This window comes from Hippocampus zosterae, chromosome 6, assembly GCF_025434085.1.
Source record: "Hippocampus zosterae strain Florida chromosome 6, ASM2543408v3, whole genome shotgun sequence".
NCBI lineage: Eukaryota > Metazoa > Chordata > Actinopteri > Syngnathiformes > Syngnathidae > Hippocampus > Hippocampus zosterae.
The window spans coordinates 5,567,086-5,582,416 of NC_067456.1; the positions used below are offsets into that span (position 1 = coordinate 5,567,086).

At 46.7% G+C, this 15,331-nt stretch overlaps 2 long non-coding RNA genes across 2 annotated transcripts in view; both read left to right on the forward strand.

The window, feature by feature from the left end:
• LOC127601831 (uncharacterized) overlaps positions 1-15,331 on the forward strand; it is a 249,400-nt gene that overhangs the window by 83,597 nt on the left and 150,472 nt on the right. The window lies entirely within an intron of this gene.
• Positions 14,225-15,331, forward strand: part of LOC127601836 (uncharacterized) — a 34,521-nt gene continuing 33,414 nt past the window's right edge. The window contains exon 1 of the long non-coding RNA XR_007962653.1: positions 14,225-14,266. This is a non-coding gene — a long non-coding RNA (uncharacterized LOC127601836). The remainder of the gene's footprint in view (positions 14,267-15,331) is intronic.

A 15,331-nucleotide genomic window follows, 5' to 3' on the forward strand; every position in this document is an offset into this window, starting at 1 on the left:
TACCGTCACTGAGTAGGAACGGAAAAACGAAAAATATTGCATATGTCTTATTTAGTTTGGGATGACTTGTTTGAATGCACACAAATTGTGATGTAGTTTACTGCAGGCATTAACGTCTTCTAGACGTCATGGTCATGTTTTTTTCCACTTTGGACTACAGCAGAAAACGTTTTCTCTGCTGACTGAGAGCTTTGCCATTCGGGAAAACAAAAAGAATTGGATTGAGTAAAACAGACACTAGTGAAAATGCCTCTAATCCAAACAAACTCTTTGGTCTCGCCAAGCCACGCTCATTCTACACTCTGCGTAATAAACCACATCTGTCTATTGAAAAAAAAAAAGACATTTCTCAATCCTCACAGAACCTCACTCAATGCATGGCTGCAAATCGAGATGACAAAGCAAATAATAGACACACTTTTTTTTTTTTGGCTTTGGGGAAATCCCCGTAACGTTTTGTCACATGGGAAAATAAAGTGATTTAGTCTTGTCTGAGGTCAAATGTTAGCAACTGAACCAGACTCCTGGTTTGTGAACAAAATGCAAAAGTGGTTCTCAGGGAACATTTTGTGCTACTGAAGTCCCAAATAAGTGTTTCGAATTGTTCCTTACAAGCGATATCTACACAACTTTGGCCAAGACATAATCCATTCTGCTTGGTGCAGATCCAGATTATTTTTCATCAGTATATTTTGCTTGCATGGGGGCCAAGTGGGTTAGTGACCCAGCAGGTCCAGCTTGCCGGTCAAGGTCCAGCAGAAAAAAAGCTTTGCTGTGTGTGCCAGTTTCCACCCCAGCCCCCCCCCCCTTTTTTTTCCACCATTACGTTCACTTACAGCACTCGAGTTGAACAGTATCCATGTAAGGCCATGTAAACACTCATAAAAACCCAAATATGCTCATATTTGGGTCTTTAAAAACCTGAATTACCCATTTTCTAACCAGAATATTTTTTTAATAAACGGAATGGGAATATTTTCATCGAAAGGGGACATTGATTATTTTCTGTACATGCTCTCGGTCTTTTGATTTCAATAAGTACTTTAATGTGCGAGAAGTGAAGCTACCGGCGGATGCCTTATGTTGCCAAGTGTGCCGAACTTGAATACGTTGATTCCTCTGCGGCGTTTTCTGTCCCTTTGGCTAAAATGTCACATTGTTTATACAGGAGGTATACGTATACTGTACATGTGTATAGTTCAGGGTATCTTCAGCGTAACTTGCCAACTGTGCGTCACCGTTTAGGGGAGGATCGAGTAACCCCCCCCCCCCCCCCCAATAAAACAAAAGGTCCCATGTAATATATTAAATGGAAAGAGCCTCTCTCCATCCAAAAATCTCCATTCAACATGCAAAAAAGAAAATCATCTTCCCTCAAGCTTCTCCTATATTATCTATATATATATATATTGCGCGTCGTCCCGCACGCGGTCTGTCCTTCCGTCTGTCCCTTTTCAAAACGTACCTACTTCACCGTGCCGCTGCGCGCCGCCACTGCGCCGCTCAGGCAGTGGCTCACTACGATCGCGCGGGCATCTTAGCGAAAAAATGTTGTCTACCCACAAGCATTGCAATAAAATTGTTAGTTATTTAGTAGAGCTAAACATCTCTTTATTTTCGCGATAATCAATGAAGATGAACAAAAAGTTGAACCAAGCAACAACACTTTTGTGGGCCGAAGGCCCACCTTACCAGCCTTCCGCAGGAACTAGCTGATGAGCCGCCCGGAGGGCGGCGAACATGCTAGTTTCCTATATTTCCGTCCCCTATTAACACTCCACCTTCATTTTGTAAGTCTGCCAACTCTTGATTTTCTCCCATTAATCCCAATGTGAAGCTTCCCACTTTCGCCAATTTGTGGAATTTCGCAAACCCAAAGTGTAGGGAAGCATTTGTTTCCGTTGCGTGTTTTTCTCGAAAGCAATGTTTTGCGACCATCCCACCTTTAATTGCTTGTGTGTGAGATAGGCCAGGCTGTACACTGCTCTGACTGTGAAAAGATGGAGAGAGGGAGGGAGGTAGAGAGCGAGAGAGAAGGGGGGTACTTAGACACTCATTAGCCACCAGACGCTATCTGGAGTGTGTCAATAGAGCCATGTTAGTGGGGTGTTAAAGCAATGACCAAGATACAGTGAGAGAGGCAGAGATGGGGGAGCGTAGCGAGATCCCCCAACCCCACCACCGCCATGGCAGCACCTGTCACACCTTGAGATAATCATCCATCATGCCTCGCCGCTGACTGGAGGGGTGTGTGGTCCTTTTTAATGGCTGCCATTGACACAATTCGTCCTCCCCGCCACCCACAGCCTGTCACCAAATTGCTGCCGTTGCAGCAGGGCCTGCATTTTATTGCACCTGTGAGCAGACGAGATGTGTGCGTTCCTGCCTCTAAGAAGTTTTCTCTGGAACAGGTGTGATGGTATGCAAAGAAAGCGGTAGTTTCTTTTGTCAAAACAACTCGGAGGAGGAAGCCACCTGAGGAAGTGACAGTGGGTGGCAAAAGTATTGTAATTCTTGTCATCCGACATTCGTGACACTTGTTGATGAACAAAAAAAAAAAATTACTGCGCGAATGAAGTTTTTGAGCTGAGATGGCCAAATTACTCACACTTGTTCTGAGATAGACGTACAGATACTAAAAAAAATATATAAAAAAAGGTTCAACTCCTTTAATAAAATTAAAAGGAAAGTACAGACTCCGGAATCTTCTTGAATACTAAAAATAGTAAAAAAAGTTAAGTAAACCGGAGCACCCGGAGAAAACCCACGCAGGCCCGGGGAGGACATGCAAACTCCACACAGGGAGGCCGGAGCCTGAATCGAACCCGGTACCTCTGCACTGTGAAGCCGACGTGCTAACCACTGGACTATTCATTCATTCATTCATTCATCTTCCGTACCACTTGATCCTCACTAGGGTCGCGGGGGGTGCTGGAGCCCATGCCAGCCGTCTCCGGGCAGTAGGCGGGGGACACCCTGAATTGGTTGCCAGCCAATCGCAGGGCACACAGAGACGAACAACCATCCACGCTCACACTCACACCTAGGGACAATTTAGAGTGTTCAATCAGCCTGCCACGCATGTTTTTGGAATGTGGGAGGAAACCGGAGCACCCGGAGAAAACCCACGCAGGCCCCGGGAGAACATGCAAACTCCACACAGGGAGGCCGGAGCTGGAATCGAACCCGGTACCTCTGCACTGTGAAGCCGACGTGCTAACCACTGACTACCGGGCCGCCCCACCCACTGGACTAAATATTTGTAAATATCTTATTAACGTTTGACCTTGGTTAAAATCAGATTCTGGTCCGGACCAATTTTAACTTGAGGAGTGAGGTACGTTCTTCATCTTCATGCGAGATCACTTGTGTAAGCTCGCGTTGAGTGCGTGTAAAGTGGCGGCAGGCGTGAGAATATGTCTCGCTGTGCTACGGAATCTTTTTCCTGGGCGTATTGTGGTTAGATGAGCTCAGACGTTGACAAAAGTGTTAATAGCGCAATCGAAAGTGTCCGTCAGGTACGCCCCGCGGTGCAGCCGGACACGCGAGCCGGGGTGCGGGGGAGAAACTGAGAGAACGGGTCGGGGCCTCGGCACGCACCCTGGTGCCTCTCGCGGTCCTTTAATAAAGGACCACAGAGATGCCGGCCCGCTGCGGTTTCTGCGTTAGGGATGATTCTAGTTTCAGGTGACATGCCTCATGCTCTATTAGCAGACTCTTCCGACCACAGTTTTCTTTGGCAGCCACCCCGCTCCGGACGCCAACAGCTCCGAGCCGAGACTACTTTTCCACACGCCACCTCTCTCCTCCTCCATCATGCATACAGTACGCGTGATATACAGTATATGTGTATAGATATGTTGACAGTATACAAATAAACACACACCCCCGCGCGGCGGATACCTCCGCATACAAATACAAATCTCAATTTCATTCATATATACATTTCCAGACACATAATCACACACGCAGACGCTGACAGACAAGCCTAAGCGTCAGTCCCCGTGCTAAATAGAGCTCTGTTATTGGACAGATATGTCCGGCACACAGGCATCTATATATTTTGTCTGGGCCAATCCTCGAGGTGGGCCTTGGCATGGTGGCAGTGAAGGATTTAGGCCCCGGCGGTGTTTGTGCAGCACGGTGCTGTGTCCAAAACATCCCACTCATTCCTGTGAAGTGGTCCAATGCCGGTTCCCCCCCGCCCCCTGCCGCCTCGGCCCCTTTTCAGCGCCCTGGCATTCCTTCTGGGTGGCATCGAGACCTGAAGCGCAGTCAAAGAGGTGTATGCTTCCCCCCCGCAACCCCCCAGCCGCCGTGCTTCTTCCTCTTCTTTCACCTCTTGGGCTCGCGCAGACGGCGTCGTATTATTCTCCATTTCGGAGCAGACAATGCTGAAGTAGCACAAATGTGTCATCCGCAATGATTTGCAAGGGGGAAGTCCACAAAGAAATGCAAAATTGAATTTTCCCTTCAGATTGAGCGCTGGCTTTTGTCTTTTTGTCAACGTGACAAGTATATTATCGCAGCATATTTCGCACAACGCACAAAGGCGCTCTTTGTACTGTTCCAATCGCAGACTCCGAAAGTTATTGTTCGGTGATATTACCCAGGGTTCCACTGTGATGTCTCACTTATCATCCTGGTTGGATACCAGCTTTCCGCTGAATACCGATTGTCTCTGAACATCCAAGTTATTCTCAGCATTTGTTTGCCGTATTTAAAGAGCGGCTTTATTCATCAAATGAGTAACAGACTGACATTTGCACACTATTTGCTTTGGCTGTGTGGTGGAGGTCGAGATCTCAGGAGGCTTGATAGATAAAAAAACTAATGAAAGAAATGAGGCGGAAACATAGGGAATCTTTTTTTTTAACACGTATTTTGTCCAGGAAGTATTCGCAGAGTCTTTGTTTGCACATGTCAAAATGTCTGCATGTGTGATTCCTGTCGAGAACTTTTTTTTTGTGGGGGGGGGGGGGGGGCGTGAGTGGTGATGGTAATTACAGTGATTCAAAGGCAACTGGATTATTTGACCCCCATTCTTTTCCAAGAGCCTTTCACGAGATCTGACAGTCCTGTATTTGCTTTTTGGGTGGATCCAAAATGTGAGACTAACCTTTGCGTTGTACGTATCTTACAACTGACTGCCACCAAATCATCCGTCCGTCTGTCGAAGGCTTGCGTCCTCTTTAAGGAGTGCCTATTCACATGCGAGGAAATCATTTGAGCAAGCTGAAAGGGTGTTTTTATGTGAGCTGTTTAGTCGCAACTGTCCATGAGCCACCTCCCCGACTTCACTTCACCAGCTTGTCTTTGCCACTGTCAATTTGTATTTTACCGCTGTGGTTTCCAACTAAATTACACCTTTCCCTGAAATAGTGGCCCCTACGCTAATATACTGTATGCCGTCTCAATTATGCCTCTCCCTAAATAGACGCCTGCCCCCCCCCACAACCCCCTCACAAAAAAAAGTTAGTAGCTGTAATTACCTTCGAGTGTATACAGATACGCTATTGTTCACACGTCGATATTAAAACGATAACTGCTGAGGCCTTTTCATTACTGTTGCTAACCCAAATGCTAGTAACCCCGTACCCAAGAATGTTTTTTTTTTATGATTGATTTTTTTTTTTTTTGTGGTGTTTTGTGTTTCATGAAGCTCTATATTGAATAGTAAGCTATAGTGTGCCATTCTTAACTAAACAGTTCTTAAATATACTTTTGGGATTAAAAATCTGTCGTCTGTCTCTTATCTGAATGTTTACATAATCTTAAAGTTTTTACTGGTGTAACTTGTTTTTGGACTATTTTGTGTGGATTTTTACAGTGTCAAAATGACCCACAACATAATCAATGTGATTTTTTTTTTGTCAACATAATATGAGGGGGGCGGCCCGGTAGCCTAGTGGTTAGCACGTCGGCTTCACAGTGCAGAGGTACCGGGTTCGATTCCAGCTCCGGCCTCCCTATGTGAAGTTTGCATGTTCTCCCCGGGCCTGCGTGGGTTTTCTCCGGGTGCTCCGGTTTCCTCCCACATTCCAAAAATATGCATGGCAGGCTGATTGAACACTCTAAATTGTCCCTAGGTGTGAGTGTGAGCGTGGATGGTTGTTCGTCTATGTGTGCCCTGCGATTGGCTGGCAACCGATTCAGGGTGTCCCCCGCCTACTGCCCGGAGACGGCTGGGATGGGCTCCAGCACCCCCCGCGACCCTAGTGAGGATCAAGCGGTACGGAAGATGAATGAATGAATAATATGAGGGTTAAATTTGAGTGAGCACAAAATCTGAGTTGCTAAACTGGCACAACAAAGTAGCCCTTGCTCCGCCCTTGGTTGTTATGGTAACAAAATCCATACTGAGGCAGAATCCGCTCACCAAAACGGAATTATTTCAACCGGGGCCAGGAAAGTACATGTTCAGTTGACCCAAAAAATGTCACTTTTTTTTTTTAATTGAAACACCTCAGAACTTTTTTTTAAAAAATACGAACACTCGTTCGTGAAACGCCATGTCTCCTTTAAGCACAGAACAGAATGTATTGCACCAACCCCAAGCAATTCAAAAGCCTTCAACCATTAGTTCAACATTTGCTCCTCAAATCATGCGACCGATGTTTTCTGTGTTATTTACATTCAGCTCACAGCGAGATGTTTGCTGAGAGGGATAAATTGACTGTCAGATAAACAGACAGACAGACAGACGGATAAACAGAGTGTTGGCCACTGACAGAGATCTCACTGTCAGTCTCACTGCCACTCTGTTCTTTTCTCAAGCCCGGCAACCACGGGGCAATATTTGAGCAGACAGTCACCAAGTCGTCCAAATATTGAACAACATGCCTTGGCTACTTTTTAAGTTTTTTTTTTTTTTTTTTCCAGTAAATTTTGGACTTACCGTCTCTGTTTTCTTCTTCTTGTGGTTACACACCAGGAGAGTGAATCCCTCATTGACTGACTTGGACTGTCAGACTGTTTGTCATTGGCATCGTCATCATCAGATAAATAATAATCATCATTGATAAGTCTGACACTATTCCAAGTTTATTGATATGAACTTTTGTCGTCTTTGGAGTTATAAAAATAACAACAATAATAATAATTAATAATTAATATTTAAATGAGGGCGGCCCGGTAGTCCAGTGGTTAGCACGTCGGCTTCACAGTGCAGAGGTACCGGGTTCGATTCCAGCTCCGGCCTCCCTGTGTGGAGTTTGCATGTTCTCCCCGGGCCTACGTGGGTTTTCTCTGGGTGCTGCGGTTTCCTCCCACATTCCAAAAATATGCATGGCAGGCTGATTGAACACTCTAAATTGTCCTAGGTGTGAGTGTGAGCGTGGTTGGTTGTTCGTCTCTGTGTGCCCTGCGATTGGCTGGCAACCTATTCAGGGTGTCCCCCGCCTACTGCCCGGAGACAGCTGGGATAGGCTCCAGCACCCCCCGCGACCCTAGTGAGGATCAAGCGGTTAGGAAGATGAATGAATGAATGAATGAATAATATTTAAATGATGTGAAAGACAATTGTAAATAGCACTGCGATTTATCCATCTTGTGTTTATATTGCACTTAATTGAACGGTGGTTGTTGTTTTTTTTTTTCTTCTTTCTTCTTTCTACCTACATTCTTGCTGCTGGAGGCTGTAAATTTCCCCAGTGTGGGACAAATGAAGGATATCTTATATGAGTCCCGAATAGTCTTCAAAATGTGTATGTGCAACATTATAAGAATATACCGACGTACTCACGGTTTGGATTCGGTTTGCGTGCAATCTTTCGTGGTTGTTTCAAGTAAGTGCGATTCACACAAACTCACCATGGTGTATAAACTGATATGTCATAAAACGGCCCGAGTGTCTTGTTTGTGTAGGCGTGCCGGTTTTACACGATCAGACGGCGTCTGTCCGTATGTGTTCTACGGAGCCATTGTGTGGCGGCTCGTGTACTGCGCAGTATTCCGCGCCTGCCGTAGCCCGGTGACGTTCTCACACCTCTTTTGGTGTCCTGCTGTGTTTCCCGAGGCGTCCCGAGGTCCTGGAAGCTGTCTCGGTAACGCTCCTGAGGATGGTGGGCGTCTGGCACAGATAACACGATGATAACTCTGTGATGGACAGCCAGGAAACTTTTACCCCCCTCCTTCTCATTTCCCCGCTCCGAACTAATGCTGACAATCTAGATTGCAACTCCGGGGTGTTTGTTTGGTGTCGTCTCGTCGTGCGCATGTATCTGCGCTTCTTAAGACTTGGGTGAGGGTCTTTTGAAAGTACAATGTAAATATAGTATTGTAAATTGGAACCCTGCCTCTGCGAATGAAGAAAACAATATCTTTGAAAATCAAGGTAGCAGGGATGACAAAAAGGGACCCCGCATGAAAGAAAAAAAACAACTTTTAACAAGAAATGAGAGTCAAGCTTCCCTTTTTATATTCATTTCCTTTGTACTCGCACTTTTCAATTCAATTTCAAGTTGTACTTGCACCGATGCTGCATAACTTTTGGCCATAAGTTTCGCTGGGTGCTCGGCTCGCCGTAAATGTCATTGGCATTCTTTTATCCTCTCCTTGTGGTGGCCTGTGGGGGAAAGGCTAATGTCTTGTGTGTCAATTCGCAGCAGGAAACTTTTTAGATCTATATAAGGTTACTCATTGCGGAACTTATTTTCTAAGAGAAAAAGGGGAGAATCCATTATTTATGAACATATTCCCAGTCCATGGCTAATTGTTTATTTTCTTCACGATTGCTTTGATGTAACCAGCCAGACACTTGTGAAAGTCTGTTGGAAACGGAATATTTTCCATTATACTCTTATAATATATAATTATTGCGTGCCATTCCACTAAGGGTTTATTTTAGTTCAGTGTTTCCCCACATGTGACTTTGGGTAAATTAAATAGAGGGTGTCCGTGTCACTAAAATGCGCCACGGTTTCCTCTTAAATATGTTCAAAAACATTTTTGTTCCCTTGACAAACACTTTTGGTTGTCATTCGCTGGCACTGCTGGGCAGTCTTGTTATCTTTTATCGGTGCTGTGGAGAAGCCATTTAAATGCTTTGGAAGGGCTTGTTTAACAAAACAGAGAAATCCCTCATCTGGCTCCGAGTGGGGGAAAAAAAAAAAAAAAAAAAACAACACGCGCAGCTTTTGGAGCCGAGCTGGGCAGTAGGCGGTGTGCTCTTCACGCCGCTTTCTGTAATTAAGCAGTCTGCGCTTTCCTCGCTTGACTTTTAAGTCCCAAGATGCCCGATCAGCACTCGGCAGTATTTAGCGAAATTTAGGGTGGGGGCGCGGACGCCAAAGCCGGAGAAGAAATCAAGCGGTCGTAAAAATCATTTGAAAGTACAACAAAGAAAATGGCCCCTGTTATTACAAGTGGGAAATATAAAACATAAAAAGAAAACAAGGCTGTGCGCGCGCACACCCTCCAGATCTCCACCGTATACGACCTCGGGGGCTGGGCAACGCCACGCATCGGGGGCCAGCGGAAACGATCCCGCCGTGTATGTTTTTGTTTTTGAAACACCCGCGAAGGCTACTGGAACCTGTTGGGAATACTTTTCGAGATCACCCAGTTCTCTTATTTATTTATTTTGAAAAGTCTGTCTTTATTTTGCATCCGAATGATTCTGGTCATACCTGTTTATTGTATGTTAAATCGCTCCATGTACAGCACTTTGTATGCAGCGATGGCTGTTTGAAAGTGCTCTATAAATACTGTTGACTTGTTGACTTGATACCTCCAATAGACGGCCCTTCCCCAGTTTGACGCCTTTGGCGTCATCCACTTTGACAGATAAATAACGACCTTTTCCCATCCGGAATGTTTTATTTTGAATTCATTGTAATAACTTCAGTTCCTAGACATTTTTCTTCACGCGCAGACACTAACTGCTGCGTTTTCCAAAAAATTCACGGAGCCACGAATGACACAATAATCAAACCAATGTTTTGACTGGCCCCTGTGATGGGCAGAAATGAATCTTCACCTTTGTGCCTGATTAGATCCTTCTGTAACAAAGCATGACATCAATTCGCTCTTGAACAAAACAGGCTTACTCAAATGTATGTAGCCAAACAATTTTTAGTCTTTAAAAAAAAACATTAATCAATCTTGAGGCAACATAATGTGGCATGGCTCTTGATTTTTCGTAATGTGTAAAAATAGACAATGTGGAGTTAGACCACTAATTTGATTTGTGTGTTTGGCTTTACAGCAATGACTTCAATGGCCCGAACATTATTTTATTCCAAATGTTCTAATCGAGCAACGCGTAGTGACAGGCAGAACTATTCAATGATCTTCCACGTATATCCGTATATTCATTCATTCATCTTCCGAGCCGCTTGACCCTCACTACGGTCGCGGGGGGTGCTAGAGCCTATCCCAGCTGTCTTCGGGCAGTAGGCGGGGGACACCCTGAACCGGTTGCTAGCCAATCGCAGGGCACACAGAAATGAACGACCATTCACACTCACACAATTTAGAGTGTTCAATCAGCCTGCCACGCATGTTTTTGGACTGTGGGAGGAAACCGGAGCACCCGGAGAAAACCCACGCAGGCCCGGGGAGAACATGCAAACTCCACACAGGGAGGCCGGAGCTGGAATCGAACCCGGTACCTCTGCACTGTGAAGCCGACGTGCTAACCACTGGACTACCGGGCCACCCGTATATCCGTATATCCGTCCATCCATCCATCCATTTTCCGAACCGCTTGATCCTCACTAGGGTCGCGGGGGGGTGCTGAGCCCATCCCAGCTGTCTTCGGGCAGTAGGCGGGGGACACCCTGAATCGGTTGCCAGCCAATCACAGGGCACACAGAGACGAACAACCATTCACGCTCACACTCACCCCTAGGGACAATTTGGAGTGTTCAATCAGCCTGACACGCATGTTTTTGGAATGTGGGAGGAAACCGGAGCACCCGGAGAAAACCCACACAGAGAACATGCAAACTCCACACAGGGACGCCGGAGCTGGAATCGAACCCGGTACCTCTGCACTGTGAAGCCGACGTGCTCGCCACTGGACTCTACCGGACCGCCCGTATATCCGTATATCTACTTTTTAAAAATGTTTGCCTGATGATGAGTCATGAGATGATCTCCATGCCATATATGTACCTCCGTTCAACAAAGGTTCGTGTCTCCGGTCGGTCAAGCTCTCAGGTATGACGCTAGTAGCCGGTTGCCCCACCTGTCTGGATTTGGCATTCCCAGCTGGCGGGCAATAGTAGAACGGCCTTCATTGAGCTTTCCCACCGAGCCGTGTCATTCAAATGCCAAGGTGCCCAGTGGCGGGCTCGGCATCTATTGGATATCAGCTTTCAGAGGATCAAAGCTCTGCAAGCGATATCCTCCCCCCTCATCAAGCGAGCAGCACCAGCGCACCGACCCAAGGGATGTGATCGTCGGTGAGGGAGGGTGGGGTGAAAGCGAACGACTGACAGATAGACGCAGGAGAAGGGGGAGGTGGTGGGGCGATGGGGAATGGCGAGGCTGGTGAACGGTGGGTGGAGGCGGGGTGGCGTGTGGGGGGTTTGAGGGAACGGAAGATGAGGGCTGGGTTAAGGGCCTGCAGGGCTTGGAAGGACGAGAGGGGGTGGTTGTTAGGGATGTTTGAAGGCAGTCGAAGGGGGGGAAATGCGGATGGCGGAGCGAAGCGCGGCTGAGGATACGTTTGTAAACGGGGAAGACGGCATCAGCATATAGGGTCTCGAGATGGAGCCGCCCCCTAAACACAACAGCATGTGTGCACCCCCTACGCCCCCCTCCTCTTCTTCTGCCTCACCTACCCTCAGCAGCCCTTACGCCCATGAGTCTATTTACTCACCCGCTTGTTTGCCGTGAGCGACAGCGTAGCGCCCCCCTCCCCTACGACCACCCCTCCTCCAACTCCACTCTTCCTCTCCCCTCTATCATCTTCCTTAGAGATGTGAGGAGCGAGGTGCAACACTTTCCCCTTCCTGCTCTCCTCCCTCTTAGCGAGCGCGTTTTGATTCCTCCTCTTACCTCCTCTTCTTTCTCTCCGTCTTTCATATCCCAGAGTGCTTCTTTTCTAGTGCGTGTCTCTTCCGATCGCGACTTCTCCTCAAGGTATCAGTGTGTGGCACAGAGTTGTAAGTCTTCTTTTAAAAGTGCTAGCTCATTAAGGAGCGAGAGTGTTTGGATATGCGTAGTTTGTATTTTTAGTGTGTTTGTTTGTGCCGCTGTGCCGAGGCTATGTTCTCTGCTCACTGCGTGTGTGTGTGTGTGTGTGGCCTATGTGTGTGTGCGTTGGGTGTTAGGCAGGTAGGAACAGTGCTGAGTCTGGTTCTTTTTGTTCCACTATGGTGTTTGGGAAGCACAAACTTTATTCCTGTATAGCAATAACATCTGTTTACAGTGTCGAACATACCGAGCACCAGGCGAGGTGAAACGAGATGTTGGAAAATCTCACTGCATAATGCAGAGATGTGACAATCCGGTGGATGGTGTCGGTTCAAACTTTGCAACAATCTTTCTTTGTTTTGAAAGGAATGCACTTGAGGCAAATCGTGAATCTGAAATCATGCCCGGAGATATGGTTTGAAAGGCCTTCTCACTGTCGTTTGGATTTCACAACAACCGGCACAAACTGTCACGGTGAGCAATGCCGCAAGATGACATTTTTTGCCGTATTTCAAAACAATAAAGATTGTGGTTTGTAAGTAAAAATTCTTAGGACTGCAAACTTGGTGTGTGTGTGGGACCAGGCTGGTTCTAGGATCAGACGTTTCGGGACGCTGACCGTTTTACCGCCGGAGCACGTCCAATAGGGGTATTGGGTCCGTGGTTTCACATTTTACCACAAACACACACACACACACGAAATACAGGAGTTTTAAGTGATAACGAGTATCCAATGAGTTAGCTAGTCAGTAGCACGTTAGCTTCAAAATGAACACATTAGCATGTCAAAAGTGCGCTTCTCCCATAGAAATTCAAACGCCACAGCGGTCCTATATGACAACCTGTGACATTTCTAGAGAAATTGTCAGCTAACTCCGATGTAGGAACATAAACGGTAACCTACGGCTAAATGCAGCATTATGAAGACCTGGTCATGATGATATTGAATGATACAAGTTAAGAAATTTGCCACGTGACCCATGTGTAGCTCTCTGTTGTGACACTTTTGTTGCAATTTCAGACATTTTGTGCTTGAACCGACCACCACCCCCCCAGGCTCCCCCCCACACACACTTACTGTCTATTTATCAGCTCTAAAGTATTTTCTATTCTCCACTGATTCTTTTCTGCACCTTCGCCCGTCACCACAAGTTGGGACTGTGATTGTCAAGTTGACATTAATACTTCTAATTCTATTTACATAACAAAAGAAACGAACAAAAAAAGTTTAGTCATCCGTAATGAATTGTCAGTGCCCGGCCACTCTACAAATTGCATTTAATTATAGTTTGCCATCTGACCTAACGGCCACCCAATGACGCTGGGAAGTATTTATGTCATGTGGCGTCATGTGTAGGCTGGACCCTCTTGCGGTCTACATGCAACAGGGAGTCCATGTGAAACTGTTAAAGACCCATGCTAAAATCATTGCCCGGACTGCAACTCTCCAGGAAAGTTGTGTTTAATGTAATGATGAATCAATTACATGGCGGATCATGTCAGTTAATATTGTAGCTTTCCAATGATGAGGTTGAGTTCAAGTTCTATCCATAATTGGGGCATTAGATCATCTTGACCTTTAATAATATTGCTTCACGTTTGCCGTCACTTTGACACCCTCCAAAGGCGCACGGGATGAACATTCGCAGACGTGTTAATGTCGGGACTGTGGCGATGATGCCGGGGTAGTGTGGCCGCGCATCGAGCAGCTGACTCCAAATATCTGCGCGAGTACCCAGTTGCTGCCACTCTATCTGCTGTCAACGGATTATGTTGCGCGCACACACTCACGTCGTAGACGCCGTGGGCGCTCGTAAAGTGGACATTTCTTCCAACGTGCCTCATCAGCACAGCAACAGGCGAGCGGCAGTTGTGAAACGGGAATGTGTTTGGTAAGCGTGCGTGTGTGGGAAAGAGAATGAATATTTTAGTCTTGACCTGGTTCCCTCATTCTGGGGATGTCCTGTCTTCACCGGAGTAGACGTAGGGTCAAATATTACAGGTGGCTAAGTGAGACATTGTTGATTGATGCACTTTTTAAAAAAAGTATATAATTTCAGTTGATTCAAAGCCGGGCAGCCCGGTAGTCCAGTGGTTAGCACGTCGGCTTCACAGTGCGGAGGTACCGGGTTCGATTCCAGCTCCGGCCTCCCTGTGTGGAGTTTGCATGCCTGTGTGGGTTTTCTCCGGGTGCTCCGGTTTCCTCCCACATTCCAAAAACAGGCTGATTGAACACTCTAAATTGTCCCTAGGTGTGAGTGTGAGCGTGAATGGTTGTTCGTCTCTGTGTGCCCTGTGATTGGCTGGCAACCGATTCAGGGTGTCCCCCGCCTACTGCGTACTTGAAAAAAAAAATGGGTTGGAATAGAACAGACAATTCAGTATGCAACACTTAATTTGTATACATGTCTTCAAGCGTGTACATTTTCAAATGACCACTTGTTCAACATTTCTGCAACTGGTGAGGATCAGGGCCCGGGGGCCCCCTGTTGATGAACCCTGGTGTACATCGTATTTTTTTAAATTGGACTCTCGACGATGTGCATCACCATCATTCGACTATACCAAGTGTGAAGTGGAATGAGGAGAGATGAAAGTTCAGACGTGATTGCGAGTTCAATACGTGAAAATATAATTCCTGATGTAACGCACTCTACAAATATGTCAGAATCCATCGACTGCGTATGGTTTTAAATTATATGCATTTCCCAGTAAATACGCTTCATTATTTCCGACCATATCTCTGTACCTCTACGAAAACCAGACATTAATTCATTCATTCATTCATCTTCCGAGCCGCTTGATCCTCACTAGGGTCGCAGGGGGTGCTGGAGCCTATCCCAGCTGTCTTCGGGCAGTAGGCGGGGGACACCCTGAATCGGTTGCCAGCCAATCGCAGGGCACACAGAAACAAACGACCATTCGCACTCACACTCACACCTAGGGACAATTTAGAGTGTTCAATCAGCCTGCCACGCATGTTTTTGGAATGTGGGAGGAAACCGGAGCACCCGGAGAAAACCCACGCAGGCCCGGGGAGAACATGCAAACTCCACATAGGGAGGCCGGAGCTGGAATCGAACCCGGTACCTCTGCACTGTGAAGCCGACGTGCTAACCACTGGACTACCGGGCCGCCCGAAAACCAGACATCCTTGCCCATTCTTTGACCTTATTTAATCCCCAAC